A 21,679-nucleotide genomic window follows, 5' to 3' on the forward strand; every position below is an offset into this window, starting at 1 on the left:
CAATATCATTATTACTATATCTACAGTACATATAATGTCATATGCAGATTCATTCCCACAGATCAATGTACATTTAATAACAATATCATTAATACTATACCTACATTAGATATGTAATGTACATCTAAAAACAATATCATTATTACCATATCTACATTAGATATAATGTAATATACTGATTCCTTCCCACAGATCAATGTACATTTAATAACAATATCATTGGTACTATATCTACACTCGATATAATGTCATATAGTGATACATTCCAACAGATCAATGTACCTACATTCAGTACCAGTGTCATTATTACCATATCTGCACGAGATATAATGTAATATACTGATTCGATCCCACAGATCAATGTACATATAATAACAATATCATTTGTACTATATCAACATTTGATATAATGTAATATACTGATTCCTTCCCACAGATCAATGTACATTTAATAACAATATCATTATTACTATATCTACATTTGGTATAATGTTATATACAGATACATTCCAACAGACCAATGTACCTACATTTAATACCCATGTCATTATTACGATACCTACATAAGATATAATGTAATATACTGATTTCTACCCACAGATGAATGTACATTTAATAACAATATTATTATTACCACATCTACATTAGATATAATGTAATATACTGATTCATTCCCACAGATCAATGAACATATAATAACAATATCATTTGTACTATATCAACATGAGATGTAATGTTATATACAGATACATTCCAACAGATCAATGTACGTACATTTAATACCCACGTCATTATTACGATACTTACATCAGATATAATGTAATATACTGTATGCTAATAACAGATGAATGTACATTTAATAACAATATTATTATTACCATATCTACATTAGATATAAGGTAATCTACTGGTTACTACACACAGATCAATGTACATTTAATAACAATATCATTAGTACTACATCTACATTCGATATAATGTAATATACCGATTCATTCCCACAGATCAATGTACATTTAATCACAATTTCATCAGTACTATACCTACATTAGATATGTAATGTACATTTAACAACAAAATCATTATTACCATATCTACATTAGATATAAAGTAATATACTGATTCCTTCCCACAGATCAATGTACATTTAATAACAATATCATTATTACTATATCTACAGTAGATATAATGTCATATACAGATTCATTCCCACAGATCGATGTACATTTAATAACAATATCCTTAGTACTATACCCACATTAGATATGTAATGTACATTTACAAACAATATCATTATTACCATATCTACATTAGATATAAAGTAATATACTGATTCCTTCCCACAGATCAATGTACATTTAATAACAATATCATTATTACTATATCTACAATAGATATAATGTCATATACAGATTCATTCCAACAGATCAATGTACATTTAATACCAATATCATTAGTGCTATGACTACATTAGATATGTAATGGACATTTAACAACAAAATCATTATTACCATATCTACATTAAATATAATGTAATATACAGATTCCTTCCCACAGATCAATGAAGATTTAATAACAATATCATTATTACTATATCTACATTCGATATAATGTAATATACTGATTCATTCCCACAGATCAATGTACCTACATTTAATACCAATGTCATTATTAGGATACCTACATGAGATATAATGTAATATACTGATTGCTACCCACAGATCGATGTACATTTAATAACAATATCATTAGTACTATATCTACATTAGATATGTAACGTACAATTAATAACAATATAATTATTACCATATCCACATTTGATATAACATAATATACTGATTACTACCCACAGATCAGTGTACATTTAATACCAATAATATTAGTACTATGTCTACATTAGATATGTAATGTACATTTAACAACAAAATCATTATTACCATAACTACATTAGATATAATGTAATATACTGATTCCTTCCCACAGATCAATGTAGATTTAATAACAATATCGTTATTACTATATCTACAGTATATATAATGTCATATACAGATACATTCCAACAGATCAATGTACATTTAATACCAATATCATTAGTACTATATCTACATTAGATATGTAATGTACATTTAACAACAAAATCATTATTACCATATCTACATTAGATATAAAGTAATATACTGATTTCTACCCACAGATGAATGTACATTTAATAACAATATTATTATTACCACATCTACATTAGATATAATGTAATATACTGATTCATTCCCACAGATCAATGTACATATAATAACAATATCATTTGTACTATATCAACATGAGATGTAATGTTATATACAGATACATTCCAACAGATCAATGTACGTACATTTAATACCCACGTCATTATTACGATACTTACATGAGATATAATGTAATATACTGTATGCTAATAACAGATGAATGTACATTTAATAACAATATTATTATTACCATATCTACATTAGATATAAGGTAATCTACTGGTTACTACACACAGATCAATGTACATTTAATAACAATATCATTAGTACTACATCTACATTCGATATAATGCAATATACCGATTCATTCCCACAGATCAATGTACATTTAATCACAATATCATCAGTACTATACCTACATTAGATATGTAATGTAGATTCAATAACAATATCATTATTACCATATCTACATAAGATGTAATGTAATATACTGATTCCTTCCCACAGATCAATGTACACTTAATAACAATATCATTATTACTATATCTACAGTAGATATAAGGTCATATACAGATTCATTCCCACAGATCAATGTACATTTAATAACAATATCATTAGTACTATACCCACATTAGATATGTAATGTACATTTACAAACAATATCATTATTACCATATCTACATTCGATATAATGTAATATACTGATTCATTCCCACAGATCAATGTACATTTAATAAGAATATCGTTGGTACTATATCAACATTCGATATAGTGTAATATATTGATTCATTCCCACAGATCAATGTACATATAATACCAATATCATTAGTACTACATTTACATTCGATATAATGTAATATACCGATTCATTCCCACAGATCAATGTACATTTAATCACAATATCATCAGTACTATACCTACATTAGATATGTAATGTAGATTTAATAACAATATCATTATTACCATATCTACATAATATATAATGTAATATACTGATTCCTTCCCACAGATCAATGTATATTTAATAACAATATCTTTGGTACTATATCTACATTAGATATGTAATGTACATTTAATAACAAAATCATTACTACCATATCTACATTAGATATAATGTAATATACTGATTCCTTCCCACAGATCAATGCAGATTTAATAACAATATCATTATTACTATATCTACAGTACATATAATGTCATATGCAGATTCATTCCCACAGATCAATGTACATTTAATAACAATATCATTAATACTATACCTACATTAGATATGTAATGTACATCTAAAAACAATATCATTATTACCATATCTACATTAGATATAATGTAATATACTGATTCCTTCCCACAGATCAATGTACATTTAATAACAATATCATTGGTACTATATCTACACTCGATATAATGTCATATAGTGATACATTCCAACAGGTCAATGTACCTATATTCAGTACCAGTGTCATTATTACCATATCTGCACGAGATATAATGTAATATACTGATTCGATCCCACAGATCAATGTACATTTAATAACAATATTATTATTACCATATCTACATTAGATATAAGGTAATCTACTGGTTACTACACACAGATCAATGTATATTTAATAACAATATCATTAGTACTACATCTACATTCGATATAATGTAATATACCGATTCATTCCCACAGATCAATGTACATTTAATCACAATTTCGTCAGTACTATACCTACATTAGATATGTGATGTAGATTTAATAACAATAACATTATTACCATATTTACATAAGATATAATGTAATATACTGATTCCTTCCCACAGATCAATGTACACTTAATAACAATATCATTATTACTATATCTACAGTAGATATAATGTCATATACAGATTCATTCCCACAGATCAATGTACATTTAATAACAATATCCTTAGTGCTATACCCACATTAGATATGTAATGTACATTTACAAACAATATCATTATTACCATATCTACATTCGATATAATGTAATATACTGATTCATTCCCACAGATCAATGTACCTACATTTAATACCAATGTCATTATTAGGATACCTACATGAGATATAGTGTAATATACTGATTGCTACCCACAGATCGATGTACATTTAATAACAATATCATTAGTACTATATCTACATTAGATATGTGACGTACAATTAATAACAATATTATTATTACCATATCCACATTTGATATAACATAATATACTGATTACTACCCACAGATCAGTGTACATTTAATACCAATAATATTAGTACTATGTCTACATTAGATATGTAATGTACATTTAACAACAAAATCATTATTACCATATCTACATTAGATATAATGTAATATACTGATTCCTTCCCACAGATCAACGTAGATGTAATAACAATATCATTATTACTATATCTACAGTATATATAATGTCATATACAGATTCATTCTCACAGATCAATGTACATTTAATAACATTATCATTAGTACTATATCTACATTAGATATGTAATGTTCATTTAATAACAATATCATTATTACCATATCTACATTAGATATAATGTAATATACTGATTCCTTCCCACAGATCAATGTACATTTAATAAGAATATCATTGGTACTATATCAACATTCGATATAGTGTAATATATTGATTCATTCCCACAGATCAATGTACATTTAATAACAATATCATTATCACTATATCTACAATAGATATAACGTCATATACAGATACATTCCAACAGATCAATGTACATTTAATACCAATATCATTAGTACTATATCTACATTAGATATGTAATGTACATTTAACAACAAAATCATTATTACCATATCTACATTAGATATAAAGTAATATACTGATTCCTTCCCACAGATCAATGTACATTTAATAACAATATCATTATTACTATATCTACAATAGATATAATGTCATATACAGATACATTCCAACAGATCAATGTACATTTAATACCAATATCATTAGTGCTATGACTACATTAGATATGTAATGGACATTTAACAACAAAATCATTATTACCATATCTACATTAAATATAATGTAATATACAGATTCCTTCCCACAGATCAATGAAGATTTAATAACAATATCATTATTACTATATCTACATTCGATATAATGTAATATACTGATTCATTCCCACAGATCAATGTACCTACATTTAATACCAATGTCATTATTAGGATACCTACATGAGATATAATGTAATATACTGATTGCTACCCACAGATCGATGTACATTTAATAACAATATCATTAGTACTATATCTACATTAGATATGTAACGTACAATTAATAACAATATAATTATTACCATATCCACATTTGATATAACATAATATACTGATTACTACCCACAGATCAGTGTACATTTAATACCAATAATATTAGTACTATGTCTACATTAGATATGTAATGTACATTTAACAACAAAATCATTATTACCATAACTACATTAGATATAATGTAATATACTGATTCCTTCCCACAGATCAATGTAGATTTAATAACAATATCGTTATTACTATATCTACAGTATATATAATGTCATATACAGATACATTCCAACAGATCAATGTACATTTAATACCAATATCATTAGTACTATATCTACATTAGATATGTAATGTACATTTAACAACAAAATCATTATTACCATATCTACATTAGATGTAAAGTAATATACTGATTTCTACCCACAGATGAATGTACATTTAATAACAATATTATTATTACCACATCTACATTAGATATAATGTAATATACTGATCCATTCCCACAGATCAATGTACATATAATAACAATATCATTTGTACTATATCAACATGAGATGTAATGTTATATACAGATACATTCCAACAGATCAATGTACGTACATTTAATACCCACGTCATTATTACGATACTTACATGAGATATAATGTAATATACTGTATGCTAATAACAGATGAATGTACATTTAATAACAATATTATTATTACCATATCTACATTAGATATAAGGTAATCTACTGGTTACTACACACAGATCAATGTACATTTAATAACAATATCATTAGTACTACATCTACATTCGATATAATGCAATATACCGATTCATTCCCACAGATCAATGTACACTTAATAACAATATCATTAGTACTACATTTACATTCGATATAATGTAATATACCGATTCATTCCCACAGATCAATGTACATTTAATCACAATATCATCAGTACTATACCTACATTAGATATGTAATGTAGATTTAATAACAATATCATTATTACCATATCTACATAAGATATAATGTAATATACTGATTCCTTCCCACAGATCAATGTATATTTAATAACAATATCTTTGGTACTATATCTACATTAGATATGTAATGTACATTTAAGAACAAAATCATTACTACCATATCTACATTAGATATAATGTAATATACTGATTCCTTCCCACAGATCAATGTACATTTAATAACAATATCATTGGTACTATATCTACACTCGATATAATGTCATATAGTGATACATTCCAACAGATCAATGTACCTACATTCAGTACCAGTGTCATTATTACCATATCTGCACGAGATATAATGTAATATACTGATTCGATCCCACAGATCAATGTACATTTAATAACAATATTATTATTACCATATCTACATTAGATATAAGGTAATCTACTGGTTACTACACACAGATCAATGTACATTTAATAACAATATCATTAGTACTACATCTACATTCGATATAATGTAATATACCGATTCATTCCCACAGATCAATGTACATTTAATCACAATTTCATCAGTACTATACCTACATTAGATATGTGATGTAGATTTAATAACAATATCATTATTACCATATTTACATAATATATAATGTAATATACTGATTCCTTCCCACAGATCAATGTACACTTAATAACAATATCATTATTACTATATCTACAGTAGATATAATGTCATATACAGATTCATTCCCACAGATCAATGTACATTTAATAACAATATCCTTAGTGCTATACCCACATTAGATATGTAATGTACATTTACAAACAATATCATTATTACCATATCTACATTCGATATAATGTAATATACTGATTGATTCCCACAGATCAATGTACCTACATTTAATACCAATGTCATTATTAGGATACCTACATGAGATGTAATGTAATATACTGATTGCTACCCACAGATCGATGTACATTTAATAACAATATCATTAGTACTATATCTACATTAGATATGTAACGTACAATTAATAACAATATAATTATTACCATATCCACATTTGATATAACATAATATACTGATTACTACCCACAGATCAGTGTACATTTAATACCAATAATATTAGTACTATGTCTACATTAGATATGTAATGTACATTTAACAACAAAATCATTATTACCATAACTACATTAGATATAATGTAGTATACTGATTCCTTCCCACAGATCACTGTACATTTAGTAACAATATCATTAGTACTATACCTACATTAGATATGTAATGTAGATTTGATAACAATATCATTATTACCATATCATCATTTGATATAACATAATATACTGCTTACTACCCACAGATCAGTGTACATTTAATACCAATATCATTAGTGCTATGACTTCATTAGATATGTAATGTACAATTAATAACAATATTATTATTACCATATCTACATTAGATATAATGTAATATACTGATTCATTCCCACAGATCAATGTACATATAATAACAATATCATTTGTACTATATCAACATTAGATGTAATGTTATATACAGATACATTCCAACAGATCAATGTACCTACATTTAATACCCACGTCATTATTACGACACTTACATGAGATATAATGTAATATACTGTATGCTAATAACAGATGAATGTACATTTAATAACAATATTATTATTACCATACCTACATTAGATATAAGGTAATCTACTGGTTACTACACACAGATCAATGTACATCTAATACCAATATCATTAGTACTATATCTACATTAGATATGTAATGTACATTTAACAACAAAATCATTATTACCATATCTACATTAGATACAAAGTAATATACTGATTCCTTCCCACAGATCAATGTACATTTAATAACAATATCATTATTACGATATCCACAGTAGATATAATGTCATATACAGATTCATTCCCACAGATCAATGTACATTTAATAACAATATCATTAATACGATACCTACATTAGATATGTAATGTACATCTAAAAACAATATCATTATTACCATATCTACATTAGATATAATGTAGTATACTGATTCCTTCCCACAGATCACTGTACATTTAGTAACAATATCATTAGTACTATACCTACATTAGATATGTAATGTAGATTTGATAACAATATCATTATTACCATATCTACATTAGATATACTGTAATATACTGATTCATTCCCACAGATCAATGTACCTACATTTAATACCAATGTCATTATTAGGATACCTACATGAGATATAATGTAATATACTGATTCATTCCCACAGATCAAAGTACATATAATACCAATATCATTAGTACTATTTCTACATTAGATATGTAATGTACAACTAATAACAATATTATTATTGCCATATCATCATTTGATATAACATAATATACTGCTTACTACCCACAGATCAGTGTACATTTAATACCAATATCATTAGTGCTATGACTACATTAGATATGTAATGTACAATTAATAACAATATTATTATTACCATATCTACATTAGATATAATGTAATACACTGATTCATTTCCACAGATCAATGTACATATAATAACAATATCATTATTACTATATCTACATTCGATATAATGTAATATGCTGATTCATTCCCACAGATCAATGTACATTTAATACCAATAATATTAGTACTATGTCTACATTAGATATGTAATGTACATTTAACAACAAAATCATTATTACCATATCTACATTAGATATAATGTAATATACTGATTCCTTCCCACAGATCAATGCAGATTTAATAACAATATCATTATTACTATATCTACAGTACATATAATGTCATATGCAGATTCATTCCCACAGATCAATGTACATTTAATAACAATATCATTAATACTATACCTACATTAGATATGTAATGTACATCTAAAAACAATATCATTATTACCATATCTACATTAGATATAATGTAATATACTGATTCCTTCCCACAGATCAATGTACATTTAATAACAATATCATTGGTACTATATCTACACTCGATATAATGTCATATAGTGATACATTCCAACAGATCAATGTACCTACATTCAGTACCAGTGTCATTATTACCATATCTGCACGAGATATAATGTAATATACTGATTCGATCCCACAGATCAATGTACATATAATAACAATATCATTTGTACTATATCAACATTTGATATAATGTAATATACTGATTCCTTCCCACAGATCAATGTACATTTAATAACAATATCATTATTACTATATCTACATTTGGTATAATGTTATATACAGATACATTCCAACAGACCAATGTACCTACATTTAATACCCATGTCATTATTACGATACCTACATAAGATATAATGTAATATACTGATTTCTACCCACAGATGAATGTACATTTAATAACAATATTATTATTACCACATCTACATTAGATATAATGTAATATACTGATTCATTCCCACAGATCAATGAACATATAATAACAATATCATTTGTACTATATCAACATGAGATGTAATGTTATATACAGATACATTCCAACAGATCAATGTACGTACATTTAATACCCACGTCATTATTACGATACTTACATCAGATATAATGTAATATACTGTATGCTAATAACAGATGAATGTACATTTAATAACAATATTATTATTACCATATCTACATTAGATATAAGGTAATCTACTGGTTACTACACACAGATCAATGTACATTTAATAACAATATCATTAGTACTACATCTACATTCGATATAATGTAATATACCGATTCATTCCCACAGATCAATGTACATTTAATCACAATTTCATCAGTACTATACCTACATTAGATATGTAATGTACATTTAACAACAAAATCATTATTACCATATCTACATTAGATATAAAGTAATATACTGATTCCTTCCCACAGATCAATGTACATTTAATAACAATATCATTATTACTATATCTACAGTAGATATAATGTCATATACAGATTCATTCCCACAGATCGATGTACATTTAATAACAATATCCTTAGTACTATACCCACATTAGATATGTAATGTACATTTACAAACAATATCATTATTACCATATCTACATTAGATATAAAGTAATATACTGATTCCTTCCCACAGATCAATGTACATTTAATAACAATATCATTATTACTATATCTACAATAGATATAATGTCATATACAGATTCATTCCAACAGATCAATGTACATTTAATACCAATATCATTAGTGCTATGACTACATTAGATATGTAATGGACATTTAACAACAAAATCATTATTACCATATCTACATTAAATATAATGTAATATACAGATTCCTTCCCACAGATCAATGAAGATTTAATAACAATATCATTATTACTATATCTACATTCGATATAATGTAATATACTGATTCATTCCCACAGATCAATGTACCTACATTTAATACCAATGTCATTATTAGGATACCTACATGAGATATAATGTAATATACTGATTGCTACCCACAGATCGATGTACATTTAATAACAATATCATTAGTACTATATCTACATTAGATATGTAACGTACAATTAATAACAATATAATTATTACCATATCCACATTTGATATAACATAATATACTGATTACTACCCACAGATCAGTGTACATTTAATACCAATAATATTAGTACTATGTCTACATTAGATATGTAATGTACATTTAACAACAAAATCATTATTACCATAACTACATTAGATATAATGTAATATACTGATTCCTTCCCACAGATCAATGTAGATTTAATAACAATATCGTTATTACTATATCTACAGTATATATAATGTCATATACAGATACATTCCAACAGATCAATGTACATTTAATACCAATATCATTAGTACTATATCTACATTAGATATGTAATGTACATTTAACAACAAAATCATTATTACCATATCTACATTAGATATAAAGTAATATACTGATTTCTACCCACAGATGAATGTACATTTAATAACAATATTATTATTACCACATCTACATTAGATATAATGTAATATACTGATTCATTCCCACAGATCAATGTACATATAATAACAATATCATTTGTACTATATCAACATGAGATGTAATGTTATATACAGATACATTCCAACAGATCAATGTACGTACATTTAATACCCACGTCATTATTACGATACTTACATGAGATATAATGTAATATACTGTATGCTAATAACAGATGAATGTACATTTAATAACAATATTATTATTACCATATCTACATTAGATATAAGGTAATCTACTGGTTACTACACACAGATCAATGTACATTTAATAACAATATCATTAGTACTACATCTACATTCGATATAATGCAATATACCGATTCATTCCCACAGATCAATGTACATTTAATCACAATATCATCAGTACTATACCTACATTAGATATGTAATGTAGATTCAATAACAATATCATTATTACCATATCTACATAAGATGTAATGTAATATACTGATTCCTTCCCACAGATCAATGTACACTTAATAACAATATCATTATTACTATATCTACAGTAGATATAAGGTCATATACAGATTCATTCCCACAGATCAATGTACATTTAATAACAATATCATTAGTACTATACCCACATTAGATATGTAATGTACATTTACAAACAATATCATTATTACCATATCTACATTCGATATAATGTAATATACTGATTCATTCCCACAGATCAATGTACATTTAATAAGAATATCGTTGGTACTATATCAACATTCGATATAGTGTAATATATTGATTCATTCCCACAGATCAATGTACATATAATACCAATATCATTAGTACTACATTTACATTCGATATAATGTAATATACCGATTCATTCCCACAGATCAATGTACATTTAATCACAATATCATCAGTACTATACCTACATTAGATATGTAATGTAGATTTAATAACAATATCATTATTACCATATCTACATAAGATATAATGTAATATACTGATTCCTTCCCACAGATCAATGTATATTTAATAACAATATCTTTGGTACTATATCTACATTAGATATGTAATGTACATTTAATAACAAAATCATTACTACCATATCTACATTAGATATAATGTAATATACTGATTCCTTCCCACAGATCAATGCAGATTTAATAACAATATCATTATTACTATATCTACAGTACATATAATGTCATATGCAGATTCATTCCCACAGATCAATGTACATTTAATAACAATATCATTAATACTATACCTACATTAGATATGTAATGTACATCTAAAAACAATATCATTATTACCATATCTACATTAGATATAATGTAATATACTGATTCCTTCCCACAGATCAATGTACATTTAATAACAATATCATTGGTACTATATCTACACTCGATATAATGTCATATAGTGATACATTCCAACAGGTCAATGTACCTATATTCAGTACCAGTGTCATTATTACCATATCTGCACGAGATATAATGTAATATACTGATTCGATCCCACAGATCAATGTACATTTAATAACAATATTATTATTACCATATCTACATTAGATATAAGGTAATCTACTGGTTACTACACACAGATCAATGTATATTTAATAACAATATCATTAGTACTACATCTACATTCGATATAATGTAATATACCGATTCATTCCCACAGATCAATGTACATTTAATCACAATTTCGTCAGTACTATACCTACATTAGATATGTGATGTAGATTTAATAACAATAACATTATTACCATATTTACATAAGATATAATGTAATATACTGATTCCTTCCCACAGATCAATGTACACTTAATAACAATATCATTATTACTATATCTACAGTAGATATAATGTCATATACAGATTCATTCCCACAGATCAATGTACATTTAATAACAATATCCTTAGTGCTATACCCACATTAGATATGTAATGTACATTTACAAACAATATCATTATTACCATATCTACATTCGATATAATGTAATATACTGATTCATTCCCACAGATCAATGTACCTACATTTAATACCAATGTCATTATTAGGATACCTACATGAGATATAATGTAATATACTGATTGCTACCCACAGATCGATGTACATTTAATAACAATATCATTAGTACTATATCTACATTAGATATGTGACGTACAATTAATAACAATATTATTATTACCATATCCACATTTGATATAACATAATATACTGATTACTACCCACAGATCAGTGTACATTTAATACCAATAATATTAGTACTATGTCTACATTAGATATGTAATGTACATTTAACAACAAAATCATTATTACCATATCTACATTAGATATAATGTAATATACTGATTCCTTCCCACAGATCAACGTAGATGTAATAACAATATCATTATTACTATATCTACAGTATATATAATGTCATATACAGATTCATTCTCACAGATCAATGTACATTTAATAACATTATCATTAGTACTATATCTACATTAGATATGTAATGTTCATTTAATAACAATATCATTATTACCATATCTACATTAGATATAATGTAATATACTGATTCCTTCCCACAGATCAATGTACATTTAATAAGAATATCATTGGTACTATATCAACATTCGATATAGTGTAATATATTGATTCATTCCCACAGATCAATGTACATTTAATAACAATATCATTATCACTATATCTACAATAGATATAACGTCATATACAGATACATTCCAACAGATCAATGTACATTTAATACCAATATCATTAGTACTATATCTACATTAGATATGTAATGTACATTTAACAACAAAATCATTATTACCATATCTACATTAGATGTAAAGTAATATACTGATTTCTACCCACAGATGAATGTACATTTAATAACAATATTATTATTACCACATCTACATTAGATATAATGTAATATACTGATCCATTCCCACAGATCAATGTACATATAATAACAATATCATTTGTACTATATCAACATGAGATGTAATGTTATATACAGATACATTCCAACAGATCAATGTACGTACATTTAATACCCACGTCATTATTACGATACTTACATGAGATATAATGTAATATACTGTATGCTAATAACAGATGAATGTACATTTAATAACAATATTATTATTACCATATCTACATTAGATATAAGGTAATCTACTGGTTACTACACACAGATCAATGTACATTTAATAACAATATCATTAGTACTACATCTACATTCGATATAATGCAATATACCGATTCATTCCCACAGATCAATGTACACTTAATAACAATATCATTAGTACTACATTTACATTCGATATAATGTAATATACCGATTCATTCCCACAGATCAATGTACATTTAATCACAATATCATCAGTACTATACCTACATTAGATATGTAATGTAGATTTAATAACAATATCATTATTACCATATCTACATAAGATATAATGTAATATACTGATTCCTTCCCACAGATCAATGTATATTTAATAACAATATCTTTGGTACTATATCTACATTAGATATGTAATGTACATTTAAGAACAAAATCATTACTACCATATCTACATTAGATATAATGTAATATACTGATTCCTTCCCACAGATCAATGTACATTTAATAACAATATCATTGGTACTATATCTACACTCGATATAATGTCATATAGTGATACATTCCAACAGATCAATGTACCTACATTCAGTACCAGTGTCATTATTACCATATCTGCACGAGATATAATGTAATATACTGATTCGATCCCACAGATCAATGTACATTTAATAACAATATTATTATTACCATATCTACATTAGATATAAGGTAATCTACTGGTTACTACACACAGATCAATGTACATTTAATAACAATATCATTAGTACTACATCTACATTCGATATAATGTAATATACCGATTCATTCCCACAGATCAATGTACATTTAATCACAATTTCATCAGTACTATACCTACATTAGATATGTGATGTAGATTTAATAACAATATCATTATTACCATATTTACATAATATATAATGTAATATACTGATTCCTTCCCACAGATCAATGTACACTTAATAACAATATCATTATTACTATATCTACAGTAGATATAATGTCATATACAGATTCATTCCCACAGATCAATGTACATTTAATAACAATATCCTTAGTGCTATACCCACATTAGATATGTAATGTACATTTACAAACAATATCATTATTACCATATCTACATTCGATATAATGTAATATACTGATTGATTCCCACAGATCAATGTACCTACATTTAATACCAATGTCATTATTAGGATACCTACATGAGATGTAATGTAATATACTGATTGCTACCCACAGATCGATGTACATTTAATAACAATATCATTAGTACTATATCTACATTAGATATGTAACGTACAATTAATAACAATATAATTATTACCATATCCACATTTGATATAACATAATATACTGATTACTACCCACAGATCAGTGTACATTTAATACCAATAATATTAGTACTATGTCTACATTAGATATGTAATGTACATTTAACAACAAAATCATTATTACCATAACTACATTAGATATAATGTAGTATACTGATTCCTTCCCACAGATCACTGTACATTTAGTAACAATATCATTAGTACTATACCTACATTAGATATGTAATGTAGATTTGATAACAATATCATTATTACCATATCATCATTTGATATAACATAATATACTGCTTACTACCCACAGATCAGTGTACATTTAATACCAATATCATTAGTGCTATGACTTCATTAGATATGTAATGTACAATTAATAATAATATTATTATTACCATATCTACATTAGATATAATGTAATATACTGATTCATTCCCACAGATCAATGTACATATAATAACAATATCATTTGTACTATATCAACATTAGATGTAATGTTATATACAGATACATTCCAACAGATCAATGTACCTACATTTAATACCCACGTCATTATTACGACACTTACATGAGATATAATGTAATATACTGTATGCTAATAACAGATGAATGTACATTTAATAACAATATTATTATTACCATACCTACATTAGATATAAGGTAATCTACTGGTTACTACACACAGATCAATGTACATCTAATACCAATATCATTAGTACTATATCTACATTAGATATGTAATGTACATTTAACAACAAAATCATTATTACCATATCTACATTAGATACAAAGTAATATACTGATTCCTTCCCACAGATCAATGTACATTTAATAACAATATCATTATTACGATATCCACAGTAGATATAATGTCATATACAGATTCATTCCCACAGATCAATGTACATTTAATAACAATATCATTAATACGATACCTACATTAGATATGTAATGTACATCTAAAAACAATATCATTATTACCATATCTACATTAGATATAATGTAGTATACTGATTCCTTCCCACAGATCACTGTACATTTAGTAACAATATCATTAGTACTATACCTACATTAGATATGTAATGTAGATTTGATAACAATATCATTATTACCATATCTACATTAGATATACTGTAATATACTGATTCATTCCCACAGATCAATGTACCTACATTTAATACCAATGTCATTATTAGGATACCTACATGAGATATAATGTAATATACTGATTCATTCCCACAGATCAAAGTACATATAATACCAATATCATTAGTACTATTTCTACATTAGATATGTAATGTACAACTAATAACAATATTATTATTGCCATATCATCATTTGATATAACATAATATACTGCTTACTACCCACAGATCAGTGTACATTTAATACCAATATCATTAGTGCTATGACTACATTAGATATGTAATGTACAATTAATAACAATATTATTATTACCATATCTACATTAGATATAATGTAATACACTGATTCATTTCCACAGATCAATGTACATATAATAACAATATCATTATTACTATATCTACATTCGATATAATGTAATATGCTGATTCATTCCCACAGATCAATGTACATTTAATACCAATAATATTAGTACTATGTCTACATTAGATATGTAATGTACATTTAACAACAAAATCATTATTACCATATCTACATTAGATATAATGTAATATACTGATTCCTTCCCACAGATCAATGCAGATTTAATAACAATATCATTATTACTATATCTACAGTACATATAATGTCATATGCAGATTCATTCCCACAGATCAATGTACATTTAATAACAATATCATTAATACTATACCTACATTAGATATGTAATGTACATCTAAAAACAATATCATTATTACCATATCTACATTAGATATAATGTAATATACTGATTCCTTCCCACAGATCAATGTACATTTAATAACAATATCATTGGTACTATATCTACACTCGATATAATGTCATATAGTGATACATTCCAACAGATCAATGTACCTACATTCAGTACCAGTGTCATTATTACCATATCTGCACGAGATATAATGTAATATACTGATTCGATCCCACAGATCAATGTACATATAATAACAATATCATTTGTACTATATCAACATTTGATATAATGTAATATACTGATTCCTTCCCACAGATCAATGTACATTTAATAACAATATCATTATTACTATATCTACATTTGGTATAATGTTATATACAGATACATTCCAACAGACCAATGTACCTACATTTAATACCCATGTCATTATTACGATACCTACATAAGATATAATGTAATATACTGATTTCTACCCACAGATGAATGTACATTTAATAACAATATTATTATTACCACATCTACATTAGATATAATGTAATATACTGATTCATTCCCACAGATCAATGAACATATAATAACAATATCATTTGTACTATATCAACATGAGATGTAATGTTATATACAGATACATTCCAACAGATCAATGTACGTACATTTAATACCCACGTCATTATTACGATACTTACATCAGATATAATGTAATATACTGTATGCTAATAACAGATGAATGTACATTTAATAACAATATTATTATTACCATATCTACATTAGATATAAGGTAATCTACTGGTTACTACACACAGATCAATGTACATTTAATAACAATATCATTAGTACTACATCTACATTCGATATAATGTAATATACCGATTCATTCCCACAGATCAATGTACATTTAATCACAATTTCATCAGTACTATACCTACATTAGATATGTAATGTACATTTAACAACAAAATCATTATTACCATATCTACATTAGATATAAAGTAATATACTGATTCCTTCCCACAGATCAATGTACATTTAATAACAATATCATTATTACTATATCTACAGTAGATATAATGTCATATACAGATTCATTCCCACAGATCAATGTACATTTAATAACAATATCCTTAGTACTATACCCACATTAGATATGTAATGTACATTTACAAACAATATCATTATTACCATATCTACATTCGATATAATGTAATATACTGATTCATTCCCACAGATCAATGTACCTACATTTAATACCAATGTCATTATTAGGATACCTACATGAGATATAATGTAATATACTGATTGCTACCCACAGATCGATGTACATTTAATAACAATATCATTAGTACTATATCTACATTAGATATGTGACGTACAATTAATAACAATATTATTATTACCATATCCACATTTGATATAACATAATATACTGATTACTACCCACAGATCAGTGTACATTTAATACCAATAATATTAGTACTATGTCTACATTAGATATGTAATGTACATTTAACAACAAAATCATTATTACCATATCTACATTAGATATAATGTAATATACTGATTCCTTCCCACAGATCAACGTAGATGTAATAACAATATCATTATTACTATATCTACAGTATATATAATGTCATATACAGATTCATTCTCACAGATCAATGTACATTTAATAACATTATCATTAGTACTATATCTACATTAGATATGTAATGTTCATTTAATAACAATATCATTATTACCATATCTACATTAGATATAATGTAATATACTGATTCCTTCCCACAGATCAATGTACATTTAATAAGAATATCATTGGTACTATATCAACATTCGATATAGTGTAATATATTGATTCATTCCCACAGATCAATGTACATTTAATAACAATATCATTATTACTATATCTACAATAGATATAACGTCATATACAAATACATTCCAACAGATCAATGTACATTTAATACCAATATCATTAGTACTATATCTACATTAGATATCTAATGTACATTTAACAACAAAATCATTATTACCATATCTACATTAGATATAAAGTAATATACTGATTCCTTCCCACAGATCAATGTACATTTAATAACAATATCATTATTACTATATCTACAATAGATATAATGTCATATACAGATTCATTCCAACAGATCAATGTACATTTAATACCAATATCATTAGTGCTATGACTACATTAGATATGTAATGGACATTTAACAACAAAATCATTATTACCATATCTACATTAAATATAATGTAATATACAGATTCCTTCCCACAGATCAATGAAGATTTAATAACAATATCATTATTACTATATCTACATTCGATATAATGTAATATACTGATTCATTCCCACAGATCAATGTACCTACATTTAATACCAATGTCATTATTAGGATACCTACATGAGATATAATGTAATATACTGATTGCTACCCACAGATCGATGTACATTTAATAACAATATCATTAGTACTATATCTACATTAGATATGTAACGTACAATTAATAACAATATAATTATTACCATATCCACATTTGATATAACATAATATACTGATTACTACCCACAGATCAGTGTACATTTAATACCAATAATATTAGTACTATGTCTACATTAGATATGTAATGTACATTTAACAACAAAATCATTATTACCATAACTACATTAGATATAATGTAATATACTGATTCCTTCCCATAGATCAATGTAGATTTAATAACAATATCATTATTACTATATCTACAGTATATATAATGTCATATACAGATACATTCCAACAGATCAATGTACATTTAATACCAATATCATTAGTACTATATCTACATTAGATATGTAATGTACATTTAACAACAAAATCATTATTACCATATCTACATTAGATATAAAGTAATATACTGATTTCTACCCACAGATGAATGTACATTTAATAACAATATTATTATTACCACATCTACATTAGATATAATGTAATATACTGATTCATTCCCACAGATCAATGTACGTATAATAACAATATCATTTGTACTATATCAACATGAGATGTAATGTTATATACAGATACATTCCAACAGATCAATGTACGTACATTTAATACCCACGTCATTATTACGATACTTACATGAGATATAATGTAATATACTGTATGCTAATAACAGATGAATGTACATTTAATAACAATATTATTATTACCATATCTACATTAGATATAATGTAATATACTGATTCCCTCCCACAGATCAATGTACATATAATAACAATATCGTTAGTACTATATCTACATTAGATATAATGTTATATACAGATACATTCCAACAGATCAATGTACGTACATTTAATACCCACGTCATTATTACGATACTTACATCAGATATAATGTAATATACTGTATGCTAATAACAGATGAATGTACATTTAATAACAATATTATTATTACCATATCTACATTAGATATAAGGTAATCTACTGGTTACTACACACAGATCAATGTACATTTAATAACAATATCATTAGTACTACATCTACATTCGATATAATGCAATATACCGATTCATTCCCACAGATCAATGTACATTTAATCACAATATCATCAGTACTATACCTACATTAGATATGTAATGTAGATTCAATAACAATATCATTATTACCATATCTACATAAGATGTAATGTAATATACTGATTCCTTCCCACAGATCAATGTACACTTAATAACAATATCATTATTACTATATCTACAGTAGATATAAGGTCATATACAGATTCATTCCCACAGATCAATGTACATTTAATAACAATATCATTAGTACTATACCCACATTAGATATGTAATGTACATTTACAAACAATATCATTATTACCATATCTACATTCGATATAATGTAATATACTGATTCATTCCCACA

The sequence above is a fragment of the Osmia lignaria genome, chromosome 3 (genome assembly GCF_051020975.1).
Source record: "Osmia lignaria lignaria isolate PbOS001 chromosome 3, iyOsmLign1, whole genome shotgun sequence".
Lineage (NCBI taxonomy): Eukaryota > Metazoa > Arthropoda > Insecta > Hymenoptera > Megachilidae > Osmia > Osmia lignaria.